The sequence below is a fragment of the Pogona vitticeps genome, chromosome 2, assembly GCF_051106095.1.
Source record: "Pogona vitticeps strain Pit_001003342236 chromosome 2, PviZW2.1, whole genome shotgun sequence".
Classification (NCBI taxonomy): Eukaryota; Metazoa; Chordata; class Lepidosauria; order Squamata; family Agamidae; genus Pogona; species Pogona vitticeps.
This window is the reverse complement of record NC_135784.1, coordinates 136,403,784-136,431,046: the sequence shown is the minus strand read 5'-3', so window position 1 is coordinate 136,431,046 and position 27,263 is coordinate 136,403,784. Positions and strand designations below refer to the sequence as shown.

General features: G+C 42.2%; 1 protein-coding gene across 2 annotated transcripts in view; it reads left to right on the top strand.

Annotated features, from left to right (window-relative positions):
- Positions 1–4,395: 4,395 nt before the first annotated feature.
- The window catches only part of OTOP2 (otopetrin 2), a 57,674-nt gene continuing 34,806 nt past the window's right edge, over positions 4,396–27,263 (top strand). Inside the window, exon 1 of one of the 2 annotated variants that reach the window (XM_072990575.2) lies at positions 4,396–4,481. The gene's annotated coding sequence lies outside the window, so the exon portion shown is untranslated. Of the gene's footprint in view, positions 4,482–5,890; positions 7,678–27,263 lie in introns of those variants that run through there. The other variant, XM_020806304.3, reaches the window with a different exon arrangement.

Here is a 27,263-nt window from a genome sequence, read left to right as displayed (position 1 = left end):
GAGTGTTGTCCTCTGAAGCTGCCGGCCACAGAGACTGCAAAACGTTAGGAAAAACAACTTTCAGAACACGGCCAAAGAGCCCAAAAAACCCACAACAACTGTTAGATCCCTGCTGTGAAAGCCTTCGCGAATAGTCTATCCTGCACTACTGACATTACGAAGGGCCCTTTCTCTTCTTTGTTGTGGGTGTCTGTTTATCCTCCACAGTGGATGGGTGCCACATATACAGTGCATAGGTGGGCAAGCCATGCTACTGATTGTGTTCTCTATCTAAGGGGACATATTCCACACCCCAATCAATACACATTTTCTCTGAGTTCATTACATGGCAAACAGGGCAAAATGAAGGAATCTGGTAGAGGTTTTGTCTATAACCTGATCCACAACATTCCCAAAGTTGATGCTGCTGCACAGCTAACTGCACCCCACAACCTACAGTAGGTCAGGAGGACCCCTTATTTTCTATATCTTCAGGTCCCCCCCCCCTCTCATTTTGTTCCAGATACATACAAATATACTCCAAATATCTGCAGAAACCCAAGAACAAATTTTAATTGCATTTTAATTATTTTGACCTTTTATTTTGCCTTTTCATTGTATTTTAAATGCTGTAAGCCGCCCAGAGACCTTCGGGTAGTGTGGGCGGCATATAAGTTAAATAAATAAACAAACAAATAAATAAATAAATTGATTCAGGCTACCTCCAAATCCACTTGAGAAGAGTTGGCCCTCATTTATTTGTATGGCAAATTGTTGTTGTTTATTCGTTTAGTCATGTCCGACTCTTCGTGACCCCATGGACCAGAGCACGCCAGGCCCTCCTATCTTCCACTGCCTCCCGGAGTTGTGTCAAATTCATGTTGGTTGCTTTGATGACACTGTCCAACCATCTTGTCCTCTGTCGTTCCCTTCTCCGCTTGCCCTCACACTTTCCTAACATCAGCGTCTTTTCCAAGGAGTCTTCTCTTCTCATGAGATGGCCAGAGTATTGGAGCCTCAGCTTCCGGATCTGTCCTTCCAGTATACTTCAGTATAAATTACATTGTATAAAATAGGGATGTCTGCATACGACACAAAGAACTGTTGTGCAAATTGTAGAAATCTCAAGCAAAAGTGCTCATGGTCTTCTGAAGGGGGCTTGAAAATGCACTCCTTTTGCTGGTGAACAATGTCAGTGCCAGTGCAAATCAGCTTGTCCCCAGGGTGTTCCTACTGGCACCTTTCTGGCTCCCTGCCAGGAGTTATTATTTGAGGAGGGGAGGAAAAGAATAAATATGCATAGACAATGGTAGTCACACTTTAAGATATTTTAATAAATCTGGATACTGTCTTATCCTGGTCTAATAAGACCAGATAGGCGGGATAGAAAGAAAATAAATAAATAAATAAATATCCTGTATGGATGGCGTGTCCAGGACATGAAGCTGACTGAGGAAGTAATTCCAGCTCCTGATTTGTCACTTAGCCAATCATCTCCTCTTTTTTCCTGCATGCCACTTTCTCTATTTGCACAACTCTTCTCATGTATACTAGAGAAAAATCCCCTTCACTCTGTTTAGGCAACTTTCCTCATTCCTCTGGTCGTTTTCTAACTCTCACACCCGACAAATCAATGTTTTTGAGCTCCCACAACACTTTCAGCAGCGTACCCACACCCTCTATTGCTCTTGCTGCTACTGCTGTTGCATCCTTAGGTAGGATCTCTTTAAATTTAACTGCTTTCACAGCTGATTCCCAAGAATACTTGTTTCCCATCCCAATGAGTGCTGTAATTTTTTTAAAATTACCAGAAGCCAGGGCAAGATTTAGATGTACAGCACAATGAAGTGATGATAGAACTGTGAAGAAGTATAGTAGATTGTGGTGTGGATTGGTTTTTTTTAAAAAAATAAAAAATAAAAGTACCACTGTGTAAAATACTTCTGGCAAATTTAAAAATTTTTTTTTTAAAAAAATAGAGGTTGTAGGTCAGCCCAATTCCCGCTGAGATAATTTTTCAGTTACAAGTATTCAGGCAGTGACTACATGAGCTTCCTGCCAGAGACCATTCTTTTTCTTCCGTGTGGGTAGGACCTCTCAATTTTTGTTCATTTCCACCATGTGTGATCACTAGGATCAAACCAAAGCAGAGCCTGCTGCTTTCAATTTCCCATTTGGGTTCAATTTCCCAATATTGTAAAGCTTAGCCACTTAATGATATTGGGAAATTAGAAATGTCTTCTGATCCATGGAGGGGCAGAAGGAGGAAACAAAATAGTTTTTAAAAGACTTCTAGGATAGTACTGGGGGGGGGGGGAAGGGAGATAAAAATAATGAAAACCTTCCTTCCAGAAGGAGGAGGAGATAGGAAAGGGCAAGGAAGGGTTTTGTGTTCCTCCCCTTTCTTTTCTTTCTTTTCTTAAGGGAGTAGGGCCAGATAGGATCCTTTGAGGTGCATATGGTGTGTGGATGCAAGGACTGCACCAAATGGCATGCAAGATTTCTATGCAACCTTAAGCAATCCTTAGCGCAATCCAGCCATCTCCAATTGAGCCTGTGTAGACAAGCCCTCACTCATCCACTTATTGGTACAGTCAACCCTACTCATTTAGGACACTGCCTCATCTACAGCAGCCACTTACATGTTTCCAAAGACGTGAAAACAGATCAGCAAAATAGGAGGAGAAAGGAAGACACAAACCTGCATAGAATATATTAATTCAAATTTATAGGTGCAAATTTGGAAATTTCTATAACTTAAATAGAAACATGATATATCATATCACACCAAGGAAGACTCTGACCAGATGAGCTACACGCCTGCTCCATCTTCAAGGGTCCTGGACTCCCTTTTCACAATGCTTCATCTTTAAACTGAATAAGCCTTCAAACAGAAGACATCTTGAAGTAGAACAAGCTTGAACGTTGATATGAAATAAAATACAACATTTAGGATCTGTATTTGAGACTTGCTCCAATGTCCTCAAAATATGCTAACTTTAAAAGGAGTACAGATTTCACAGCTATGTTGCCTTTTTTATTTTTAAAGAAATTTCATGTTCCAGGTCACAGTGTTCTGCATGGAAACTTAGAACAAGTAAAGACAGTAGTTATACGTATTTGGCTTCTTCTGAATTACTCTGAAACTTTATATGTACCCTTCACATCATTCATCAAGCCCAGTAAGTTTACTTCAGTGATCAAACAGCCTTGCCTAAAAGGGACCATGTGACTAAACAGGTAAACAAGATTACACCAGAAAGGGTCACTTCGCTGGGTGTGATCTCATTTTGAAGTGATCCTTTTGTGCACATCTGATCCAGACCCCACCACTCCAGCTCAGCTCCAAAAAAGGATTAGCTCTGACACAGAACCAAAAAGGTATGGATTGGCACAGAAAATAGTTGGCCTGCTTAATGTGATGCTTTCCATTGTGTAGTCGTTGCAAAGCGGATTGTATATGACTGTACTGACAGCGCAACAAAATCCTGGTAATGTAGTTGCCCTCTGACTTTTTCTTAGCTCCTGTTTGCTGATAGCACTGATTGACTTGAAAACTTTCAGCTGTTTTATCAGGCCTGCAGTGCTAGTCTTGGCAAATTAATTCACAATCCTACCTATGTTAAATAGAATTTAATCTCTGGGAAAAACAAAGCGGCGTCTTCTAACACTTACATGACTTACCGTTACTGATATAATACACTTGCTACTTTTTAAAGTACCAAAAGGCTCTTTACTTTTTTTCCTGCAACAGACCAAGGATGCTATTACAAATAATGCAAGAAATGCTCCAAGATTGGGACAGTCTGATTCACATTATTTTCCACTGATTACATCACTTAAGAGTAAATGCAAATCAGCCTGGCATTTCCATCACAAATCAGTGTTTTTCTCCACTGCCACTAGGGCTTCTAATTTTTTTTCTTTTTCATCAAATGTTCAGTAGATGTGATCCCTTGAGCCAATGTAGACAGGTTTGAAACCATTTTATTTGAAACCTTTCTGGCTGGCTCCAGCAGCAGCAAGAAAGGCAGAGCAATGTAGAAATTGGCTGCTATTTAAATCCCCTCCTCCCCACATGTAGTGCCTCAGTCCACCTTGCCTTTCCTTGCTCTTCCTTCCTTCCTTCTTTCAAAGGCTTGCTAATGTAGCACTGGGGCACCTGGGTGACCAAACTAAAAACAGGGGAGGAAGTTTTAAGGTAGCTATGCTCTAAATGTAGCTACTGCAAATCTGGACAGCCAGAGCATAGCAGAGCCACCTTAAGAAACTGGAAACAAGGCTGAAGTGAAAAACTTCCTCCAGTCTGTCTGCCCATTCCTTGCTTTTTCTCCTTCTCTCTATTTCCTTCTTCAAATATTAACAAGCTGTATACAAAGGTGATTTCCTCATCTCCCCCTGCTGACTTCTGTGTGGCTGGCTGAAGTGAATTAACCTAGGGAAATCCAGCATCCTAGGTGTGACTTCATGGTGGATCCATTCACATGTTTCCAGCTGTGCAGGTAAACTCCAATGCAGCTACTGCTCTGGAAAACTGTTATTTTCTAAGAAACAAATTTAGGAGAGTAGCAGCAGCCTTTTTGACTATTATGTGAAAAGGTATGGCCAATAACCAAATGGAATGCTGGCTGTCAAGTTGCTTAAGGTCAACCAGAGGTCAGCCCCACTTCAAATTGCAGGTAAGGGCTTAAGTGTCAGAGTGTTAAGCTATCTGCTGTATTAAATAAGTGGTGTGTAGCTTAATTTCCTTCCTTCAGTCTGTGAATTGAGTAGACCTTTGGTCTAGATGGACAGATTAGAAATCTAATAAGATAGATAGATAGATAGATAGATAGATAGATAGATAGATAGATAGATAGATAGATAGATAGATAGATAGATAGATAGATAGATAGATAGATAGATAGATAGATAGATAGATAGATAGATAAAATGTGCCAAAACTATGATTTGGGATCACTGTGTACAGGCAGAGGCTTAAACTTTCTGCTCCTCTAGTCACTGCCCCGTTTAAATTTGCCTTCTTCTCCTGCAAAAACTAAAACAAGAAACCCTACAATGTAGGGTATATGTTATGGGGGGGTACATGGGGGTTCAGCTCTCCCCAGCTGTCTGTGTCTTAGTCCAAAAAAGCATGTGTTCCAGTGGCTCCCCAGGTCCTTCTCCTGTGTTGGCCAGTGCTGTCAAGGCCACCCATCCTCTCTAAGCCGGTGTGCGGCCTCAGGAGTCGTGGTCCCCTTGCCAGCCCTGAAGAAAGAGTTAACTCTCATGCCAAGTTCTATAGGAGGAAAAGGAGAGGGAGCACTATCCTCCTCACCTCAGGCAGCAAAATATATTGCCCTGGCACTGCCTCCTCCCCTACCTCACGGACCCGATCCATTTACATAGGCTTTTAAAAGGAGGAAAGTGAAGCCAGGTGGGTGAGGGGTGGTTCGGGGAAAGGGTGTGTTGGCCACACCAAAAGGTTGCCTACAGAGAGTGGTACCTCAGGGCCTTCTCCAAGGCCCTGAGGCCCAGCAGTGCTGCCATTTCCACTTTGCAAAGAGTATGCAAGATGATGACGTTTGACAGAAATCTCAGATTGGAGACCCTATCTCTGGGGGGGGGGGCGGGGGAGCACAGCTTAGAAAAATCCCTTTGAGAATCTATCCACCGAGCGCACTCCCGAGGTGCAACTGCCCCCAGCCACTGCACACACTCATGTGCCACACTGGTTGAGGGATACTAGTTTGAAAAAGTTTAAAAAAGAAAGAAATAAACACCCTCGTTATTTATAACTACATAAAATCCGCGCTGCAACCTTGCTATCTTGAAGCGCGCGGTCCTGGAGCCCAAGGGCCTGCTCAAACACTGACCTCTAGTGGCGGAAAGCCGCAACAAGGATTAAGGGCGCCCAAGAAGCCGGCCACCAAACGCGACCATGAGGTTTGAGAGAAGCGCGGCCGTGTGTGTCTCTGGCTCCCCGGAGCCTTACAGGGCAAGCAGAACAGAGGACGAGGCCAGGCAGGCCTGCGGTTCGGATTTTAGCAAAGAATCGTTTAGGCGTGTCGTTTTTCACTTGCTGCTAAAAGAAAATGCATGCCTGGTAGGAAAAAAAAAATAAGAAGAGCTGGTTTTGAGGGCTGTGGCTCCGCCTTACCCGAAATGCATACAGTACCAGAGAAACCCTTGATATTATCAGTAGGTGATATTCAGATTCATGTACAGATTTTGCTTCAGACTGATACAACAACATTGCGAAACCACCGGCCTGGTGTTCAGGCTCCCGATCAACAGTCTACGTTACGTATAAGCCGCAAATCGGCCTCACTTCTTTAAAATACTGTCATTTATGTGACATCTGCAGCATGTGTGCTTCTTCAGTATTGTTATTTACCTGGTTATTTTTCCCCTGATGAAAAACTCAGTATAGCTTGAATTATTTTGGATTTTGAAGATATTCAGTAATCATTATTATAATTTTATTTAATAGATTTTTGCGGCATTTTCCTACAGAGACAACATTCGAATTGGTATACAAGAAAATTCGTAACACAAAAATCCAAGACATTAACCTGGTGTTTAATTACTTATGTGTAAAAACACCCATTTCAGATTAATAAGAGTGCAAGGTATAGTAATGTGTTCAGCTGAACAAATATGTCTTCGTATTATTGTCTATAATACATCTGAATTTTTTTCCAGGAATAAACTCTTGATCGTTTCACTGTTTTTTATTTATTACTAATAACAATCACGTGTCATCAAATCAAGTCGGACTTAAGAGGACCCTTTTCAGGATTTTCTAGGCAGAGAATACTCAGAACAGTTTCCCCTTCCCTTTTTTTGGGGGGGGGGCGTCCTGGGACTGTGCCGCTTGCCCCCAAGGCCACGCAAGACTGGTCCTACTCACAAGGAGGCACGGCAAGGAATTGAACTCCAAACCTCTGGCTCCACAGCCAGAGACCTAAACCACTGAGCTCTCCATTGTTATTTATTAGTTACGATATTTACCGTATAGTCACTGGAAGAAAAGTGGGAAATAAAGAAATGATAACTATTCTGCATTTCCACCAGTGAACTCAAAGTGCTCACTAACCACTGCTACAGTCTCTCTTTTTTCCAAAAGGCTACATTTATATTTTTATTTATAATCATAATGCCAGTAGAAGTGAAATCCCACTTCACTTGTTTAATATGTAGGCAAGGTCCTGATCTGGTTCCTGTGCAAAAAAAGAAAAAGAAAAGGAAAGTGATAAGCACGCTAGCTTGTTTTACAATGGCCCCTTTTTCCAAAACAAGAGGTAAGTTTTACTGCCATTTCCAGAGAAGGATGACGATCAAAGAGTTTACAGCATATCTTGCCCAACAGTCATCAACCTGATCTATCAGCTGGCAGAGCCTGAGGAGTCAAAAGCCTCCCAGGCCTCTTGGAAGAAGGCGGGGCTTGTGGCTAAAAAGGAGGCAGGAAGAGCATGATGGACCAAGAGCCCTTTATAGAAGGACCTGCCGGAGTCATTATGTGCTGAGTGTCGGTGCCTACCTGCTACTTCATCACCAAGCAGTTTCCTGGATTTTCTAGTCGGCCTGGAATGAAGACAAACACCTCTCCTGCTGCCTTCTTACCCCACTGCCTACCTGGGAGCACCAGCCGTATGCAATAGAGCTCCCTGCGAGACACTTCTGTCTGGTGACTAGAGGAACAAGGGATGGAGCAAGGTCAGTGAAATGGGATGCTGCTTTTTCTCTGCCTCTTTGAGAAGGAGTGTGGAATATTCAGAACTGGGAATGTGTGCACACAGGCTTGAAGGGAGTGCGCCTCAGTGAAATGGTTTCTTGGAGGCTTGTGTTTTAAGGAGCTTGTCCTGCTTTCACATCCTGGCAAAGGCAGATTGGTTATGTGGGCTTTAATAAAACAGAAGGCACAATGTTTGAAACTACAGGTGCTTGGTCTGCTTGATGGATGGGGTTGCAGGTGTCCTTTCCAGTAATTCCCGTCTGTGATTTTTTTTTTTGCCTTGCTCGTGTTCGAACTACAGGGATGATTCATGAAACTAAAACTTGGCCCTGGCCTGGCTGCATGAGATCACGGTGCAATGATCATGTTGACCGTGCAGCCAGAGAGGAAGCCAGGTGATCTATCACACGGACAAATCAGGTTTCAGCCTGCCACAAATGGGTAGGCTTGCTTCGCTTTGCACAGGCGGCGACATGATCTGAGAAAAATGACAGAGCAGCGGGGTGAATCCAGGCTAACGCTTGTGGGATAGCTCCTTGGTTTCCTCTCAGGAAGGATGAAATGAATCCGCCAGGCAGACATGTGTCTGAGGCGGTACAGGCACCAAGGTGTTGTGTGGCGTGTTGCCTTTGGTGTACATAGGGATGCTGGAAGAGGTTGCTGTTTGTCAGGGCTGATATGGACTGACCTGCTCCACAGCTGTCAGACTAAGGTTGTATGGGTTGACCCATAGTTAAGCTTTGGATTTCACACTTCTCTGAATTTTGCAATGCAATATAAAGCAGTTCTTGGCTTAAAACAAATTAGTCAAATACAGTTATGTGCATTTGGAGCAGAAATTTTTTTGGAAATGTCAGTCTAGATAAAAGATCACACATGCATAGTTAGTGAGAAAATACATTCAAAATACATGTTTCTGTAAGTATTTGTATATAAATGTTCCTCCTTAAAAAAAATAATCAGACATTCAAGCGGATACGAGATGGAACAGAAGAGAACACATGAGTAATTGACTGTAACTAGAACTAGAATAGGATGCCCAGTGTGGTGTAGTGGATAGAGTAGTGGACTCAGAGGCCTGGGTTTGAATCTCCACTTGGCCATGGAAACTCACTAGGGGGTTTAGAACTGGTAAAAACCACTGCTAAAGTCTAAAGTATCTCATTTACCTTGAAGGACTTTTAGGGTTGCTATAAGTTGCTTCCAACGTGAAGCCATATAACAGCAACCATGGCAGAAACAGAATAAGCCATCTGTACAGCCCTGGTTTACACACTCATTTGTTTTGTTCTTCTGTTACAAGCAGGGAAACACATGAGCAGATGGGGTCTGATTTTAGAGGTGTGCAGGTGTGTGTTTTTGGATCGCAATGCAAAGAGCTCCGGTATCTTCCTGGGGAATTCTGTGAGCTGACACTTTTACGTCTACTGTCCAGCAAATTGACTTCTCAGGTTTACTTTGTGTGTTTGTGTCTGCTCATGGAAATTCAGGGTATTTCGTCACCTCCTGGACTGCAGCCCGTATAGTTCTCTTCAAAACTTCTCCTTCCTTTCCTAGTTGGTCTTACAAAGCAGATAGCCAAGAGGCAGGAAAGTTACATAGGATATATGTAACTATGGACTGCGTATGTATGTATATTACCAGGATGTCAGTAATACATAGATGTTTGAAGGAGGAAAGTGAAGTGACCAAATTTACTTCCAAGGGAAGAAAAACATAGAGGCATTTGAAGTATTTTTGATGCATTCAGATATTAGCTAGTGATGCAATTCTTGAGCTCTAAGTAAATGGCTTGAGGATTACAGATAAAGTAAACTTCGAAAAACCCTTGGAGCAGCACCCTTCAAATAAGACTGTCTCACAGCCCGGATTGTCCCTTAAATTTCCTTGTGAGCTCTATTTTGCCCAGAGACCCAGTTCCCATGGGAGAAACCAGATGGCTGTTGAACTGGTGTTGTGCAATACTGTTAATAAACTGGGTGCTTTCAGATTAAGGTGTATTTCATTTTTGGGCAACAATGCACAACTTGTATGGCTTTTTTCCCATGGTCCCTGGACTTTTCTCAAATCACACACACACACAGAAAGGCACTTCTCAACATTTTGGGGCTGTGGGCTAAACTGCAGAAGCCTGTGCTGCAGGGTCAGAAGACCAAGCAGTCGTAAGATCGAATCCACGCCACGGAGTAAGCGCCCGTTGCTTGTCCCAGGTCCCGCCAACCTAGCGGTTCGAAAGCATGCAAATGCAAGTAGATAAATAGGTACCATCTCGGTGGGAAGGTAAACAGCATTCCGTGTCTAAATCACACTGGCCATGTGACCACGGAAAGATTGTCTTCGGACAAACGCTGGCTCTATGGCTTGAAGAGCGGGATGAGCGCCGCCCCCTAGAGTCGGACACGACTAGACAAAAAAAATTGTCAAGGGGAACCTTTACCTTTACCTAGTGGTGTTTTGATTCAGTTTGTTTCTCTGCATAAGTGGGCATGTCATCCCCAGAGTCATATTGACACGTGATATGACAATATATACTGTATAGTAATAGATGTTCCCCTACTTTTCTCCCTTTCCCACCTTTTCTCTGTTCTTTCCTTATTCCTTACTGGATCCTTATTGGAGTTCCAGTGGCCAGTGAGTTATCATCTCTTCCAAGTGCACCCTCTTTGCTTTCCCATATGATGGATGGTTCTGCCACTGTGCATCAAGAATATTAAGAATATGAATATTACATGTATGCCCCATAGAAAAACAATAGGTGGTTTTACTTTGCAGTTAAAGATGAGGCAAATTGCCAAATATCCCTTTTCCCAAGGGGAAACAGCATTGTTGATTTGTCATCCACGAAGTGGGGTGAAGGGGTGTTGAACATGAGGGCTAAAAATGTGTGGCTGGATTCTTAATTTACTTGTGGTGCCACATTGCCATGCCAGCATGCAGGTGTGGTCTCAAAGTCTGAAAAGAAGGGCTGAACCCAGGGTGGATTAAAATCAAATATATTATATATATAAAAGGTAAAGGTTCCCCTTGACATTTTCTTGTCCAGTCGTGTTCGACTCTAGGGGGCGGTGCTCATCCCCGTTTCCAAGCCATAGAGCCAGCGTTTTGTCCAAAGACAATCTTCCGTGGTCACATGGCCAGTGCAACTTAGACACGGAACGCTGTTACCTTCCCACCGAGGTGGTCCCTATTTATCTACTCACATTTTTACATGCTTTCGAACTGCTAGGTTGGCGGGAGCTGGGACAAAGCAACGGGAGCTCACTCCGTCGCGTGGATTTGATCTTACGACTGCTTGGTCTTCTGACCCTGCAGCACAGGCTTCTGCAGTTTAGCCCGCAGCGCCACCACGTCCCTCCCATTATATAATATACAGGTTTATGTTAAATAACCAAGTATGGGAAAAATATAGAAAATCCAAGTGGTTGTCTGAAGGTATGGAGAATGTCTCTTTTGAAGTCATTTGTCTGTGTTCCTATTACTATTTCCTTTCTTTTTGCAATAGAGCCATCTCACATGTCTTCCCTATAACAGAAGCATACTGTTAGGTTAATTACTGTACAGTCAGACTGACTAGAAGCCCTTGATGGCCCCAACTTCCAGAAATTCGTCCAATCCCCTTTGAAATCTGGTGGCTCTCACTATGTCTTGTGGTAATGAACTCCATTTAATTAAACACTGTGTGAAGAGTATTTCCTTTTTGTCAGTCCCGGATCTCACACCGTTCAGCCTGAGTAGATGTTTCCACTTGCTGTATTTTTCAGTTACATTTCTCAGAAGCAGATCAATATTGCTTAAACAGAAGGCACATTTGCAGCATATACGTGTGTGTGTGTGTGTTTGTGTGTGTGTCTTTCTCTGTAAATAGATAAATATATATACATGGGAGGGGGAGGCCCTTATTAAATGGAGACGTAACTAAGATGCGCCCTGCATATGCTCAGGAGCACTCACTTTTTAAGTATTACCTCTCAGGTCAGAGCATGGCGCTCAAGGACTGAGTTCATGAATACTAAAGGTCAGCTCTCGTGAATCATATTAAGCCGTAAATTTATTTCATTTAGCAGCTGCTCTAACCGTAACAGATTCCCTTATCCAACTCATTTGTAAGTGGGGACTGAAGTCAATTGTGAGTTGAGGAGTTCTGTTGTTTGGTTTTGAAGAGTCTGTGTATGAGCTCCCAAGCCCCTATTGCTACATGAAGCGAGGCCCAAACATGAAAGAGGAAGGGAGTGGCTGGGTGTAATGCAAGTATTTCTACCTTACCGAAAGAGCTCTAACAGAGCCCGTGGCGTGCTGCTGGTACCTCCAATTATACTGTGTGCAATCAACTCGTCAGCACTCTCTGTTGCTCGATATCAGTGAGAGCTGAGTCAGAGGGAGATGACACTGAAAATGACTCTGGTGAGCACATGTAGCAACACTACCTGGGATGCTAAGAATCAATTGGGGGTTTGTGTGGCTTTTTTGGAAGGGCTCCTGGGGGCAAAGCTAGCACCTCTCCACCCCATCATCTACAATATTGTTTGGTTTGCTGGCTGGTTTCTGCATTCATTAGTTGTCATGTTGTCTGCTCACAACTCCTTTGGCAATCTCAGGAGCTTGAAGCTGCAACCCTGCATGCATTTACCTAAGAGTAAGTGCCACTGAATTCATCGAGATTTATCTATAAATAGAAATGTGCAGGACGGTACTGCATAGTTTCCCTCTAGCCTCTCATCAGCTCAGGGAGGACAAGGGAGGTAGAGTGCCGGAACCCTCTCCTGATACTGTATTTCTCCCCCATATTTGAGTTGTGTCTGGACTAGTGTTCTCGGAGTCCTCTAACTAAGGTGGCTGGTGGGTTCAGTTAAGCAACTGTTCCAAGCTCTGGCACTCCCTCCCCACCTTTCTTGTCCAGTATTACCTACCCTGACTTAAACTGGTCCCCAGAGTCCTATTATGTATTATGGACCTGACAATCCATTCAGGTTTTGCCCATTGGTTTCCTGTAGTATCTGTCTTTGAAAAAGGGAGTTGGCTACCAGCATTCTGGGTTGGGCCTAGCAGTGTTTGTCAGTTCAGTTCCTGCAGTGGTCATACCATGCATACCTGTCAGAGGTATCAGAGGTGCCAATGTGGCTCGTGTTGTCATAATCCCTTCTCCCTGTCTCAGACATGCAGTAGACGTCACAAAAATGTGGATAAAGCAAGGTTTTGAAATCTTTGCAGTTATATCGGATTATCAAATATTGGGGTTCCCCCCTCCTTCAAGTCCAAAAGTTACACAGATACTTATACTATGAACTGGAGATCCCATCAACCAGGTTCCAGACTAATGCTCCAATGCCGAGAGCACCTCCTTCTTCTTTTTTTCAAATGATGGGCAGCCACAAGGTGTTTAGAGATGCCTAAGTTGATGCGTTTCACAATATCGTCATTCTGGATGGTGGCTTTTAGTCAGTGATGGTAAGATAGCAGCAAAATTGATCCCATGTTTATGAAATAATGTTATTTTACAAAATAAGAAAAAAAACATGTACAACACATGTTGTGTTCCAAATTTGTATATTGCATAAATTCCACATCTTGCACTAAATAACTTCGGAATTAGGTATTCGTATAGAGGCCAAAATTAATCAGCTTCATCTTAGTCTTAACTGAAGGCAGGCAGGAATGAACGAACAAGCAAATGAATAAACTATGAAAAAATATATCCACTGAAATCATGGACGCAGTAGTATCTGCTGACCACTTTAACAATTCTTAAATGGCACATATAACTCCTTTCCCTGATCTAACTGGATCTACCTGTGCTAAGCTTGCATGTTCTCAAAATGATCAACACTATACACTAAACACCAACTTTATACTGTACCATTTTGCAAAATGCCAAGCATTGGCTTGGATAGCTCTGCAAGGAAACAAAGTGGCATAACTGTATTCCATCACTGACTAGGAATAAATAAAGGTGGTGCTAAGAGTCAAATCAATGTAGAACAAAGATGATTAGGCTTTCCAGCATTGTGAATCCAAAGCAATATAGCATCAACAGCTATGACTTGGTTCTTCCTCTTGGCATTTTAGTTTTATAGTTGGGGCACTTCTTTGCTGCAATGAAGTCACCTTGGGTAAACCACAGAAGCTGACTTATCGTAACAACATAAATTCCATGAGTGTAACATCTAAACTGCTGATAGATGCCCCAAGTCAATGTCAGTCTCTCTCTTTCTGTGTGTGTGTGCGAAATTCTTCATTTATAAGTAAGGAAACTGAGCCAGAGCCCAATCCAATCCTATGCCCAAAGTCACACAGGAAATGCAGTGAACAGATTGGGATAGGCAGCCAGAGTTCCCGAGCGCCCCTTCAGTGTTGTCTTGAACCACACACGAGTCAGATGACTGCAGGTGAAATTCCGAAGAAGTGACTTTACTTTGTATGTGACTTCTGGTGTTTTCTGCCTCTCTTGGCTTGAACCAAGCCAGGAAAAGGGTTCATGTAGCCTTGATGGTCTATGCCAAGGTCACATGGTCTTGTTTTCTTATCATTCTTGGTGTCTTTATTGTGAGGTATACATCAGGTTCTTTCACTCCTTATATTGAGGAAATTGGTGAAAACAGAATTATTCAAAGCTGCTCATTCCCCATTTTGTCTTCCCCCAAGGCAGTTTAAAAGGCAAATTGTAAATAGAGGCGGAACAGTAAAACAGATTTTCTTTTTTTAAAAAAGGGGGGAATCAAATAAAAAACAATGCACAGTCCCCAGACAAAAATCAGCCTCCAAATGTTTCAACAGCCAGATTTTAACTGTGCATGAAAAGTAAAGACAGGCTGAGTCCTGAATGTATTCTGCAACCATAGTGCAAAGAATAATAATAATTTTTAAAAACCCTGTTTCTCAAGCAGACATGTTGTCCTTCTCTAGCGAAGGAACATGGACATTGATGAGTGTGAGGAGGTAGAACTGCAGACATCCTGACTCCAAACCAGTTAAGGATTTAAGAGATTAAAATCAGCTCCTTAAATTGGGCCTGGGTACACACAGATAACCAGTGATGTTGGATTAGACGCTGGCCGCTAAATGTTGAAATAAACATCCCAGTCCAAAACCCTCTCGCATGAATAGATTGCAGCCAAATTCTAAGTACAGTATATTAGAATTTTAATTGACTTTCACTCCACGTTTTTCCACACTGCTGGCCTGTGACAGTACTAGTTCTGAGGGGAGGGGCTAGACTATAAAATAGTACAATAAAGACCAATGTGATCTGCTTCAGTGCTACATTTTCATGTCTGCTAAAGCAGTGGTCCCCAACCTTGGGCCTCCAGATGTTCTTGGACTTCAAATCCCAGAAATCCTGGCTAGCAAAAAGTGGTGGTGAAGGCTTCTGGGAGTTGTAGTCCAAGAACATCTGGAGGCCCAAGGTTGGGGACCACTGTGCTAAAGAATATAATCCCATGGTATTAGGTGCCTTTTTGTCTTCTGACTCTCAAAGCTGCACAGAGCCCTTTGTTTTGTCAGATGACAAGTTAAAACACAACAAAACTGCTGTTACAACATCAATCATAAAGCAATTTAACTTGTATGACAAACTTTATAGAGAAGGAGGATAGAATTTCACATTTGCTTTGAACAGTGGGACAAAGCGGGATAATAGCTGGAATTCCGTTCAGCTTCCAAGGCAGAGCGATGTGACTGCCTGAGGAACACATGCTGACAGGAGGCAGGCAGCAGCAGTAAAATGTTTGAGCAGTAAAATGTTACACAGCTTGAGCACAACCTCATCTCTCCCCTTGCCAACTGATTTCTCAAGCTGAAGTCCTGCCCTCAAGTTCAACAGAATGCTGTCCTTTAGACAGTGCTGAAGTAAGATTTACTCCAGTCAAACTCTGTGCATGGAATGGGGAGGAACTGCATCTTTGCCTCAGGTAGCAAAATGTTTGGGGCTGGCCTTGTCAAACTAACATGCATACAAAAACACACTCTTTTTGTAACACTTGGAGCTATTTCCACTAATCATTGCAGGGAAGACAAAGAAAAGGCATGTAAAAATAGAAAGTCACAAAAGTTTTTGCATAGGTGAAGTGGCAGGCCTAGTTGTTTATAACACAGATTTATAGTGCAAAGCTTAGAAAAGGTTTTTTTTTTTACTACAACTTCCAGAATCCCTCAGGCAACATAGCCAGTGGCTGAAGGATTGTGAGAATTACAGAGATTGGCAGCTGGGTTCTTCCAAAGAATTATTTTCCCAAGCCTCTGGCAGCGCACCAGCTATCCTAATAGTATCTGGATATGGAAACTGATGAAGAAATGAGCAGTGGAGACCAAGCGCCCCTTTTGGTTTTGGCTCTCAGGGCCTCAGGCTAAGCAGACAAGCCTAGTCTGTTCAGGAGTGAGGGAAATTATGCAGGGGGTAGGTAAAGTGGATAGAGGGAAGCTCTTTTCCCTCTCACACAATACCAGAACAATGGGGACTTCCACTCAAATTGAGTGTTGGGAAAGTGAGAAGAGAGAAAAGAAAATATTTCTTGACTCAGCATGTTGTTAGTCTGTGGAACTCCTTGCCACAGGAGGTGGTGACAGCATCTGGCCTAGATGCCTTTCAAAGGGGATTGGACAGATTCCTGGAGGAAAAGTCCATCACAGGTTACAAGCCATGATGGGGGATGTATCATCTCCAGGCTTAAAAGGAAGGGACCTCCAAATGCAGGGGAGGGGTTTCAGGAGAGGAGTCTCTAGTTGTCTTGTGTGCTCCCAGAGGCATCTGGTGGGGCCACTGTGAGACACAGGAAGCTGGACTAGATGGGCCCTTGGCCTGATCCAGCAGGGCTCTTCTTATGTTCTTATGAGGGAAAGGGCGTGGGTACTCAATAAACAAAGACCACAGAAAACTCTTCCTATTTTAATTCTGTTGAATCAGTTCATTTCTCATAAATTGAACCAGGGAATTGAGCATAAGGGCCACTGTAATATATAGTAAATATCTGCAAATAACTTGAAACTTTAACTTATTTTTTGCCTGTATCTGGTGTTTCCCTGGAGGATTTTATTTTTCTCTCAGGTTTATAAAAGAAAGAAAAGCACAGTCTTAGAAAGAAAGTGTCCATCTTCCCAAGCGAGACTCTCATACAACGAAAGGGAGTTGCACTGAAATCATTTGTGCTTGAGGGACTTAACCTTGAATAAAAGATAGAAGGAGATGAAATACCAAACACATTCGCTGATTGTAGAACATTTATTAATTTGTTCCCTGCAGCAAGAGCCCTTCTGATGAACAGGTGAAGGTCTTGCACTAGTTGGATATAAGCCCACATTTGTAGACCAATGATATCATAAAAAAGAAACCAAGTCACCCAAACAATTGTGAACCATTCAAAAATGGTAGTTAATATCCATAGTGGAGCTGGTGTGTTGTAGCAAATAGAATGACACACTAGGACCCAAGAGACCTGGATTCAAATGTCTGCTTGGTGGTGGAAACTTACTAAGGGGTGGCAAAGGTAAAACTGCTCCTTAAACATCTCACATACCTTGAAAAGGTATATATTAGGGTTGTTATAAATTAGAAATGACATGACAGCGGATAATAAGCAAAAAAAATGCATATCAATTTGTGAAGTTACAGAAAAATACAGAGTATAGAAGACTATAGCTAAATACATTTTTTAAATGTTTAAAAAATATAACTGGTAGCTTTTAAGATGAGAAGAGTGAGCCTGAGATATGCCCCAAAGATATTTTGATGCCCGGGCGTCCGACTTTGTCCTGTAGAGTTTAAACTGTTTTACGTGACTGTGAAATGAAGGGATAATCTGGGTGTGATTTAATAAGCATATGTTTACCGCAGTATATCTCTTATAATGCTTAGCAAAATCTTTCTTAAGTCTCTCTGCTTTCATTGTTGCCCCTTGCCTGCACCGTGCTTCTGCTGCTGCTGCTTGTAGAGACACTGGTGGACGGGGGAGCGGGCAGGATTGGATGCCGGGGTGATGAGATGCTGATTGCCAAGGAGTCTTTCCAAGAGTTGTTCTTCCTCCGCCCCTCTCAGTATCAGAGCAAGGTGAGGCATGCTAAGTCGAGGCCAATTCTGACATTCCCATCGTCCTCCCCAAACAGGTTTCTCCAGTTTGGGAATGAGAAAAATTAAGCTGAGTTGTTCACTCAGGGATCTTGTGCTGTTTATGAATGATCGCTCTGTGGGTTATCTTTGACTTCTTCCTTCCTCCTGCTCTTTTCTGGGCATGTCCATCTTTCATCCCAATAAAGATGACAGAATGGTGCCACCACAATTGAACCCTGGGATCTAGGGTTATGCCCAGCAAACAACAGCATTGCTTTAGCAGCATTCACTTAAGCTTCGCCCGGTGCAGTGCAATGCAGTACAAGGCACTTCCTTTCCTTCCCCTTCCCCTTCCTTCTTTTTAGAGAATGTCATGCTGCTGCAGAGTGAAATTCTCAACAATCTGGCCTGTTATCCTCATTCTGCAGAGTATGCCTGCCTCGCAGCCCTTGCAAATGAGGTGAGGAGTAGAAGAGAAGAATGAGAGGACTACAGCTCCAAGAATCCCCCAAGCTTTTGGGGGGGGGATACCTGAGGGTTCAGATTTTGAGCCCTCAGAAATGCTCTGAGAAACTGAGATGGCAAGTACAACAGTCTGGAAGTTGACCCCTTAGCAGTCTCCCCAGTCCTCACTGAAAGGATGTGAAAGAGCAGAGGAGAAAAATTCTCCAGAAAAAGGAAGGGAAGGGATGGGAAACCTGACCAGCAGTGGGAGGAAAACAAGCAGGACGTCCTTTTTTTCCCCCATTGCCTTTTAGAGTGGTTGCTGTATATTCTGGCTTCAGCATCAAGGAAGCACGTGGAGGACAAAAAAATAGGTCCCTCCCTCTCTCCCTCCCTCACTCCCAGGGCATCTTCTCCAGGGCTTGTTCAACTCTGGAAGCATCAACTGAAATGAATATCTCAGCTTACTGTACTGTACATTAACTGTGCAGTACAGATATACATCACTGGAAGGGAAGCTGTAGGTAGTGAAATATGTTTCATACTTCTCTCAGTTTGAAAATCAGCTTGCACTTCCATTCTTGCATTCAGACATGCAGGTCACTTGGGATTTAAAATGCTGGTTGGCTGACTACCTTATTAAATCAAAAAACTGTTCTCAAAATGAATGAAACTAATTTGCAAACTTCTAACAGCTTTTATTTTTTGCTCACAACATAGGCTGACTTCCCCACCCCCTTGCTTTGAAAAGATTGAGCATCCTTGCTCCAGAATATTTTAATGACTTCAGCCGTATCTCACCTTGTTTTTTCACTTATAGGAATTTTTTTCCATCATCCTCTCGCTCACATTACTTCAAAGGGATATTATTCCTGGAACATGTTATCTTACTGTCCAGTAGATCCCAAGTCTACTATGTTTGTGATATTGCTGGCTTTGTAAAAGTTTGGCCACTTTCCAATCATTAGTAACCAGGAGGTGAATGTTGTTATTAAACTAGGGAGCCAGCGAAATCACAGTCCTGATTTCCTTCACTTTGTCCTTAGATGCATGCCAAATAAATAGGTCTGCTTCTTCACAAGGACCACAGAATCAAAAGGTTGATGAGACTGAAATAAGCCAGGTAACATCTAATCAAGCTTCCTGAGCAAGGTGCTCCATGTAATCAGACTTCCATAAGAGATGAGCCAATAACACTGACATTGCCATAAATACTCAGCAGGGAGCAGCAACCATTCTGCGAGTGGCTTGAATGGGGATAAAGAGTACAGCAACTGACTGAGCAAAACTGAATGGTTACAATGAGCAAGTTGTCTTTGGAGCCTTCCTGCTGGTATTGATGTTCCCATTCAGGAGACTTTGGGAGACTACTGGGGAACAGCATTGTAAAACATAATTTTAAAAACTACTGGTGTAAAGTTCCTTTTCTAAATATATTCTACAACTCTGGGTAGTGTGGGCGGCATATAAATTGAATAAATAAATAAATAAATAAACTAGGGTACTCCCTGTAGAGCCGGTATGCTGCAGTGATTACAGTGTCAGCAGTAGAACTGGCAAGATCCAGGTTCACGTAACCATGAAGCTTCGTTTCTAAAAGAAGGCTACCTTTCTTAAAAGAGCTCAAGAGAGATAATATATACTAATCACACTGAGCTCTGAGCAAGGGGAAGCAAGATAAAAATGTAGTAAATATCTGCAGAAACTCTCTCTCCCCCATTTCTTTGAAAACTGTTATTGATAAGATTTTACACCTTCTGTTTCAGTAGTCCAAGTCTATGGAGTTTAGATAAAATGGTAAAATGCAAACATGGTAGAAAGCATTGCACCACTTATTATTATTGTAAGCTGGAGTCATATTTTCAATGCCTATTGTGTAGGAACTCTGTGCTGCTATAAATTAGCATGGTAGGAAGGGAACTGGACCAGGGTGCTCCTTGTTGGTATTATAATACTACAGTACATTTATTTTTAACTTGTAGCTTTTTTTTAAACTTGGGGGGTATGCTGATGATGTAACAAAACAACTGCTAGCTTGAGTGTATTTTAGCACATATCTAAGCTTCAGGCATAGACAGCCCAAAGTCAAGCTGCAGCTGAGACCATTTCTGCACCATAAACCTACCCAGATACCTCTTCACCATGCAGCTGAACGTTAAAACCACTGCCTCTTGTAAGAAGGGAGTGCAATTCTGATTTACAGTCATTGTGGCTGTTGCCATGGCATTTGAAAACAGTTATTGTATCACCTTAAATTTGTATGTAGTCCTTAAGCTTTGCCAAATTTATGTCCCTTCAGTCTCTCTTCATGTCTTGTGTAGTTAAGCCACTTAATTCATAGAATACTGTACTTAAAATCTTGATGAACATACCACAGTATTACACAATGTTTGAGGAAGGAAGCAAACTTTATGCTGAAACTTCAGGAGGTTCAGCGTACAGGCTGGAGTGGCTCCATTTGGGAGGAATCCTGAAACGCCTTGAGTAACTGAGGACTCCCAGTGATCAAGACCTGCATTTTTTCTTAGAGAGGGGAACCCAAGCTGAGAGGACTTGCATGAAGCAGTGAGCAGCAGAGATGGTCAAAGTTATCCTCCAGCACAACTGTAGGGCACATCTGTTAAGGGAAGGATAGCATGGCATTTCAACAAATGAACCAAATTCCTTTGTAAAGGCCCGTTTAGGTTCATGTGGCTAATGAAACCAGCTGAAATTTATATACTCACCGGCTATGAATTATTATGGTCATACATGTTTTGTTTTCATTGCACCAAGCCTACAAAAATGAGAATAAAACTGCAAACACATACACACACACCACTGTGCTTATTAGAGATCATGAGGCACAAGTTTAACCCATTTTCTTCCATACAGTATCTATGTATGAGAAGGCTATGTCTGTGTTATTTGAAACAATTAACTATTAGCTTCTTAATCTGGAGTTCCAAATCACATGGAGAGTCTCCATGTGTTGACTTTTTTCTTCAAACTGTTGCCACCCATCTATAAAGACTAATAACTTCCCCTCCTCACAGGTTCTTGTGGAATGCCATATAGGACTTAGAAGTGCTTTAGAGTTATATAAGTGTAAGTCTGGGCAGAAAATCAGTTGACAAATTTTTATTTCATTTCTGTTGCTTGCTCATATAGAAGCCGAAACCTATACTTGGCTTTGGGGTTCTGCAGGCTTTCTTCCAATCTCTTTTGGCATCTTGCCTGAGCAAGGATGAACTGAAATTGACCTGTGTGGGAGTGGAGACCTTCCCTCCATTTTCTTTATAGCTTCTCCTTCCAGATAACATGAAGTGGATCACAAACATTACAGCTGCTTTTTAAATATATTCTACACAGTCACTTTGGGTCACCAAGGATTTGTAATATACAAATGCAATTCATGAGGCATTATGGTCATATTAATTAGCACAAACTTTGCTAAAACCTGAATTAATTTTTATTCACTGAAATCCAATTTCCTCTAGAATTGCTTCAGTAAAGAGAGATAACTCTAGAAAATTAACTTCAATGTCAAATTTCAATTAGCATTCATTTCAACCCAAATCCCATTACTGAGAGAACAAAAAATGTCAGCTCACTTAATAGAACAAGTCTAAATTGTCTGGATCTGAAATTACACAGAATGTCTTCTATAGACTATGCTTGATTTCTCCCTGATCTTGCTGCTGAGTGTAGAGCTCTTCATACTTTAGGAAATCCCACAAAGTGAAGTGATTAAACATTCTATAGCAATTAAAATGATGAAGTGTTTCAGGAGCTACCATGTGTTATTGTCAAGATGATTCTAAAATTCTCGACTGCATTTTGAACACTGGGAAAATTAGTCCATTTTTAAATGAGTTTTCCTGCTGAGTTCAATTTTTCCCAGCTTATTTCAGAGTGAAAACCTATTTTAAGAACATTTTGTGAGAAAGAATGAGGGCAGCTGTCTCGGGCAGCAGATTTTGATCTTGCGAATATTTCAGTGTTAATTTATTTGTGACATATATTTACTGAAAGCAAAGGGTTGAAGTGCTTGAAGGATTTTCTGCCTCAGTTCGCACGCTGACTTTACAAACTATACATTTCCTGCTCCACTTCAGGTGGCAAAGTCCTTGTAATGCTATCCAAAACATGTACATGCTAATAGGAGGTTGGAGTTCCGTCTTTAGAACCAGGAAACAGAAATGGGATGCTTTTTTACAATAGTGTATAGCTTCAGAAGCAGCCCTCTGGAGTGAACTGAAGGATAACAAAATCAAATAGAATATTGTTTTATCAGTCTAAATGTCAAGTAGTTTTCATGAGAAAGAATGTGTTGCGAAATCAGCTGTGTGTCCTATGCTTTTATGCCATGCCCTCCTCCTCCCCCTTTTAATTTCCATAGCCTTAGAGGTGCTGTAGAATGGCAGATGGAGAGATGAGCTTGGATGCGCATCCCACCTTAATAGAAGACTCAGTGGTAATCTTGGATAAGCTTCAGTTTCTCACATGTACGATGGAAATGGTAGTAAAGATGAGGAGGATGGTAAATCACAATAACTGTAATCTTAGGTATATGTATTGGATGAAATTCAATTGAAGACTTTCATTGAAAGCCTTCAATGAAATTAAGTCCACTCCTTAAGAATCACAGTTAATATGTGCCCTATAGAAATTATAGAATAATGGAGTTGGAAGGGACCTATGAAGCCAACCAATCCAGCCTCCTGCTCAGTGCAGGAATCCAAATCAGAGTTTATCTCAAACAGGGTTGTTTGACTTCTCCAGCATTGGAACACCCACTACCTCCTGAGGTAACTACAGTAGTTCCATTGTCGTACTGCTCTGGCATCTGGTCCTAGGACATTTTTCCTGAAATCTGGCTTTCTGTAACTTGAGCTGATTACTACATGACCTGCACTCTGGGATGATGGAAAACAGATCCTGCCCCTCCCCCCCCCCCCCCGGTTGTTGGGAAGAGAGCCAGTCAAAGGACACTCAAGCAGCATGAAGCAGTTTCTGCCTTGGAGGCAGAATACTTGACGGTTCGAAGAGGTGCAGCCTGTGCTGGCCTGTATGCTGGTTTCACAGGCCAGAACGAATTTGCTCTTGCCATAAACTTTGTGCATGCAATTAAGTACACATGGATGACCTCTTGCTTGCCTGGACCATAGAAACTATTTGCTTTCAAGCGTAACAAAAGAGCCTCTTTTAACACGCGGGTGGGACCACAGAAATGCCAAACATTAGAACCGCTTAGCAAATTCAAACCTCAGGTTCAGCTGTTCTGGCCGTTATTTTGCCAACAACTGGGAGAGCTTTGTGCCATGCCTGGCCCCTCCAGGAAATTTACAAGGAAGTTATGGTGGCGATAGCTCCTCAGGATTGCCCCCAAAGGTTGGAAGGACTACCTTTTCGGATTAGACTCCCAGAATTCCACACCAGTCTGGCCAGTAGCATTCCAACTGTTTGTTTTTCGGAAAACACTTCTTATTTATTTATTTTAAATATTTTTACTCTGCCTTTCTCCCCAAAAAGGAGGACCCCAGGTGGTTTACAGCACTGAAAGATAATACTTAAAGTTTAAAACAACGAATAGACAACAACGGTTAACATCATTAAAAGAAAAATATTTAAAGCTAAGAACAGTGAGTATAAAGAGGCATCTTACATCATTAAAAGGCAATATTAAAGCCAGGAACAATGCAATAACAATCCCTCTAAAAATCACACACAGGTAACTAGTTACTGAGGGAAAGCTTACCTGAAGAGAAAGGTCTTTGCTTGCTTGCAGAAGGGCAGCACAGATGGGGCCTGTCTGGCCTCCTGTGGGAGGGAGTTCCAAAGTCTGGGAGCAGCAACAGAGAAGGCTCTCTGTATTCCGCAGTAGTGATTAGGCTTGTGACAGGTCGAATAGGATTTTACTTCCATATATTGTGATTCCACTGTCTGCGGACTAAACCAGTGGTTCTCTAACTGAGGTCCCCAGATGTTCTTGGACTGGAGTTTCCAGAAGCCTTCAACACTTCCTGTGCTGACCAGGATTTCTTGGATTTGTAGTCCAAGAACATCTGGGGACCCAAGTTTCAGAACCACTGGTCTAAACAACTAGAAGTATATATATATACAGAGAGAGCAGGTAGACCTCTTCACTTTCATTAAATCCTTTTCTTTTCAAATGGCATTGGATTAAATGTTTTATTGTTCATTATTTAAAAACTGTGTCCCAGGAAGGGAACACTCAACGCTTTTATTGCAAAATTGCCCAGCCTAATTTACAGAACTAGGGATTCTATGTGTTGGTGTCTTCCACTTGTAACCCTACTTCCTTTCCCCACTGCCTCATGTTGTTTTCCCCTTGCTCCAGAAAATGCAAGTAGGAGAAATCAGCACTGGCTGATTGCTAGCACTGGGAGCTGTCCACTTGGAAGCCAAGTTGCTTTTGAAGGACAGAGGGGAGAAGAAGAGTCTCCCCAAATATTTTGGAACTAAGGGCTTAACACTATATCTTTTTAAAATAAGACCATAATCAAGAGCTTTGTGGTTTCCTGGAGACTTGAATCCCAATCCAATTGCAAGGAAGTAAAGATTTTCCAAGAATAATTGGGTGGACTAATGTTTTAGACTTTGCCTCTTAAATGTTCCAGCCAGCAGGACCCATAATGGGGGAGCGTAAGAATTGTAACCCAAAGCATCTGGCAGGACAAATGTTCCGTTCCTGAAGTGCTAAGGAAGTAATATGTAACACTTATGCAAGTAGATTGTAAAATAGGTGTTTCTCACCCCTAGTGGGCTAAATCTGCACATATATAATCTTAAAATATATAGTTGATCTGTGCCCCAAATCTTGGGGAAATATAAAAGCATCAATGGACCATCACTGATTATGCACCAAACAGCAGAAATTCTCCTTTCCCAGGACTGCGCTGAATTTAGCAGGCATGTCCATTTCCCGCATAGTAGCAGGAATTGACTCATGATGAATGAAGACACACACACACACACACACCTCCAGAGAGTTTCTCAAATGCTATGCAAAATGGGTGCAGTTTCCTTTTGTCTCACACCAGCTTATTATGCCGCTTATTATCCTAACCTGTCAGTTAAGGATCTAAAATGCTTCCTCAATTGCGGATGGCTCCAGTTGGGTGGAAGTAACTGCTAAGTTTTGGTATCACCTCATTTGGTGTGGCGTGAACTTAGAAGGGAGGGAGGGGGAAGAACAAATGCCAAGCATATAATGGAACAAAAAGGCTCTTGATGAAATTCCACAGGGATATTAAAGATTTTTTTAAAAGCTTCTCTCTCTCTCTCTCTCTCTCCAAAACTAGCTTTGACTTTTCCAACGAAAGACTGCCTAGGGCAGTGATTCTCAACCTTGGGCACCCCCAGGGGTGTTCTTGGACTGCAGTTCCCAGAAGACTTCACCACAAACCGCACTGGCTGGGGTTTCTGAGAATTGCAGTCCAAGAACACGTCCTTACTCAAGGTTGACAACCACTGACCAGGAGAGCTAAGGAAGTTAATGTGCAGGTAGGCATGCAGTAGAATAGTTTATGCAGCTGCTAAAACAGTGGAGGGAATTGTAGTTCTTCACAGGTTGTTGGACTGTTGCTCCCATAATCCCTCATCTTTGTCTATGGCTGATGGGAAGTGCATCATCATCAAGAAGGCTGCAAGTTCCCCACCACTAATGTAAACACTTAAGTGTGAAAGAAATTCCGTATCTGTCGTGATGACCAGATTGTGTAAAACAGCAGGCAACAGTGCCGAAATAGTGAAGACTTCAGTCCCATTCACACTTACCTCAAGAGTGAGCCCCACTGAACGCTATTATATATATTCTCACATTATATATATATTCTCACATTTTCTGCATGTCTGCTCCGACATATATAAAGATAATTCCCCCACCCCCAAGATTCTAATCTAAAGCTGAAATTTCAATGCATTCTAACATTTTCTGCATGTCTGCTCTGACATATATATATATATGTCAGAGCAGACATGCAGAAAATGTTAGAATGCATTGAAATTTCAGCTTTAGATTAGAATCTTGGGGGTGGGGGAATTATCTTTATAACTGTACCCTAAACAAAGCTAATGACTCATGTATTATGCAAATACCGTGTTCTCCAAGAGAAGAGCCAGCCTGTGTGGTCTTGAGCACTCTGTATAATCCCAGAACGCCCCCAGAAGAAGGGAACGATATTTTGTTTTTATTTCATTTGTATTTGTTTTCATAGGCTGCCTTTCTCCCAATAAGGGGACCCAAGAAACCACTTCTCAATAGTCTCTACCTTAAAAAAAAACTGAAAAGGGGCACCATAAGTCGGAACTAACTTGACAGCACACACTTATTATTAGTAAACTCATTGAACAGGATGTATTTTTATATTACTGACCTTTTTCCCCACCAGAGGGAGCAGTTGCATTATTTATTCCGGTCCCTTTCCTATGGAGAGGAAAGGAGGGTCTCTTAATACCAAAGGGTGTTTCAGAAAAGGCTGCGTTGATCTAACATGTTTCATTGTGAGTGCAATCCATGGAACATATGTTGTAACCAGTCTGTTACTATTTAAGGAGCAACAAGAGCGTTTGCCTCTTTTTTTTCAAGGAAGAAAGAATACAGCAAGCTTCCCTTGGGGTGAATGGTTTCTAAAGGGATAGTAGGCATATTGGCATTGGGTCAGGAAAAGCAAACAGCGCAGATGAACTAGGCTACAGCCCATAAAAGCCATGCTGCAATAAATCTGTTAGCCTTTAATTTAGTGCGTTGACTTTCTTTTCCCCCTACCCCATACTGGATGAAATTATTTCTGCAAAAACCGTCTTATCTTCTGGATTTCAGGCTTCTCTTCTGCAACTCCCCTCTGACATCAGACTAGTTATAATAATCTATCAATACAGTCAGTCTTATTCAGCCGTTGTGTGGGAGTTGTTCTGCATGTCGCGTGTTGGTTGCTTCTTGAACACATGTAATTTGAATGGAAATCCACGAGGCTACATCTGTTAAGCCAGTGCAAAATGCAGACAGGCATCATTATGTGCGAAATTAAAAGACGCCTGCTTCTTGGGAGGAAAGCGATGACAAGCCTTGACAGCATCTTG